This window comes from Mustela nivalis (assembly GCF_964662115.1).
Source record: "Mustela nivalis genome assembly, contig: HAP1_SCAFFOLD_811, whole genome shotgun sequence".
In the NCBI taxonomy this organism is placed as follows: Eukaryota; Metazoa; Chordata; class Mammalia; order Carnivora; family Mustelidae; genus Mustela; species Mustela nivalis.
The window spans coordinates 5055-7581 of NW_028135853.1; positions in this window are offsets into that span (position 1 = coordinate 5055).

Consider the following 2527-nt stretch of genomic DNA (forward strand, 5'->3'; position numbering starts at 1 on the left):
ATCTTGAGGCTCCTCAGAAACGAATTTTTCATTTTGGACAGATCATTCAGGATAAATATGATCTGTTTGAGTTCCTGGTTCTCTCATCCGGACTGTTTCTTAGGCTTCACTGGCACAAGAAAAGGATTTTGATAATCCAGGTAAATCCTGACAAAAGCAAAGCACGGGATCTATGAAAATCTAACCACTCAGAGGAGAACAACAGATAAAGGGCCAGGCCGACCTGACCCTGCAGGATAGGTAAGGTTAGTCTGGCAACAGGGGTAGAGGGGAAGTGCCCATCTCCTGCTAGAAGAGCTAGAGAAGACCCTTTCCAGAGAGACCACCAGGAGAGGAGAGCAGTAGGTGCTGATGATGAAGAATATTTTAATCAGCAGAGAAGGTCAAAATGACAAAGTTCCACGATCAGAGTAAACATATGGGATAAATATAAAAAATAAAGAAAAAAGATTTCTTTTAAAGGACTTTTTTTTTAAAGGAATTTAAACAAAAGTCCTTTTAAAGAGACAGTTGGCTGTTTAAACCAATAGTACAACTCACTGAGAGAATCGCCGCATTATTTATTGGGGTAGAAAGGACCTGGAATGTAGAAAGACCTATTCTGCAGAGGAAAAAATAGAATCACTAACAGGCCTCATGCCTTGCACAGCCAGTGGCTAGAATCCCTGCCTCATGAGACCCTGTGCTAGAAGGCCGCTAGAACCATCTCAACTATGTTAGTCTTTCTTGGAAGCCAACAAGTGTTTGCCCAGTTAAGAGCACGGTAACAATCAGTCACGTTATGTTATAATGATTGTCGATATCTTTAAAAGCCTTGTCAAGTTCCTTTTTGAGTAACCTTCACCCACCTTTAGAGAAATTTATATGTGGTTCACCTCTTTGAAATACCTCATTGTTGTTCCACATTTACCATAGCCGAAAAACAAAAACAAAAACAAAAAAAAACTTTTTATTAACAGAGTGTTCAGAAGGGGCGCCACTGTAAACAATGAGAGTTTTCGCTGCCGGGACAATTTTGTTTCAGAAACAGCTGAAAGCAATCAGGTCAGACAGAGCCAAGGGCTGGAGGGATTTTTAAAATGACAAAAACCGAACCAAATCTAACCAAAACAAAAATCAAAACCAATGGCCAAGATTTCAAGGTTGCTACTAAAGGTATGATATTCTCCTAAGACATGCGAGTGACTTGATCACTTTATTTATATATTTATATTTGAAGAAGAAGGAACTATTTGATGCAGCAAATCCACGTTGGTTAAAAATTACCAGATATGGGGGCTCCTTGGTGGCTCAGTGGTTTAGGCCTCTGCCTTCGGCTCAGGTCATGATTTCAGGGTCCTGGGTTGGAGCCCCACATCGTGCTCTCTGCTCAGCGGAAAGCCTGCTTCCCCCCCTCTCTCTCTGCCTCCCTCTCTACCTACTTGAGATCTGTCTGTCAAATGGGTAAATAAGATCTTTAAAAAAAGAATTACTAGATGTGAAATACATCGAGGGTATGGGAAGGAAAATGATTTCACCTGATCTGACTAGGAAGTGGTTGACGCCTGAATTAAAGTGCTACAAAAAGAGTAAAGACCTGGGAAATATATGGGGTAAAAATTCCTAGAAAACCAGCAATAATAACTGGCTGCTCTTTATTGATCCAGATCCTGCGGTAGGCAAAGAAGAGCTGGTTTTAGCCAGAGGATGATCTCCGTTTGTCTTCATGATCTGGCATTTCCTACAAGCCAGGCATGGTGCTCGGCACTAGAGCTGCAAATGATGGGGGCCCTCATTGTCCCTTTTCTCTTCTCAGGGGGACAACGGGCATGTCCATGGTGCAGTGTGACAGGCTTTACCACAGGGAGATAATAGACTGCCAAGGGTAGGTGGGAGCTGGGAAAAGCCACTTAGGAACAGATTTTCAGGGGAGGTGATAGACAAAGCAAAGCGAAGAATGAGGATGAGTGTTTCAAGTTTCAAAGGGCCAGGAGGCAGCACAGTGCATTCGGGAAACTACAGCAAGTTCATGACAACCGACAGCTGATCTGGCAGCATCACCTGGGGATGGAGGCTGAGCCCCGGGGTTAACACTGGGGGTGAGAGGGTTTGTATACTATGGCAAGGAGGTGAGGTACTACACTGTGAGGGCACAGGGAGCTAACGGAGGATTTCAAATATCAGAATCGTAACCATAATAGAGTATTTAATTGCATCCTAGCTTTCATCAAGGGTAAGATGCACTGTAGTTTATGTTCGACTAAGAAAGTGAAATGCTGTCAGTTAAACTAGGATATGTCATCAAGTGCAAGGTGAGTGCCACCTTAACAGATATTAAAATGGGGGGGGGGGGACAAATCTTAGAACAAGTAAATTGTGGTAGTAAAATTATTAAGAAAGATCCAACACTTGGATCAACTAAAGAAGTGATTATTGCTTACCATGTGCCCCAAAGTATATTAAGTACTAGAACAAGAGACGTGCTCATCTTGATGCCCAGCAGCTGTTAGACCCAAGGTACAGAGGGCAGTAGCCAATGACCAACAGG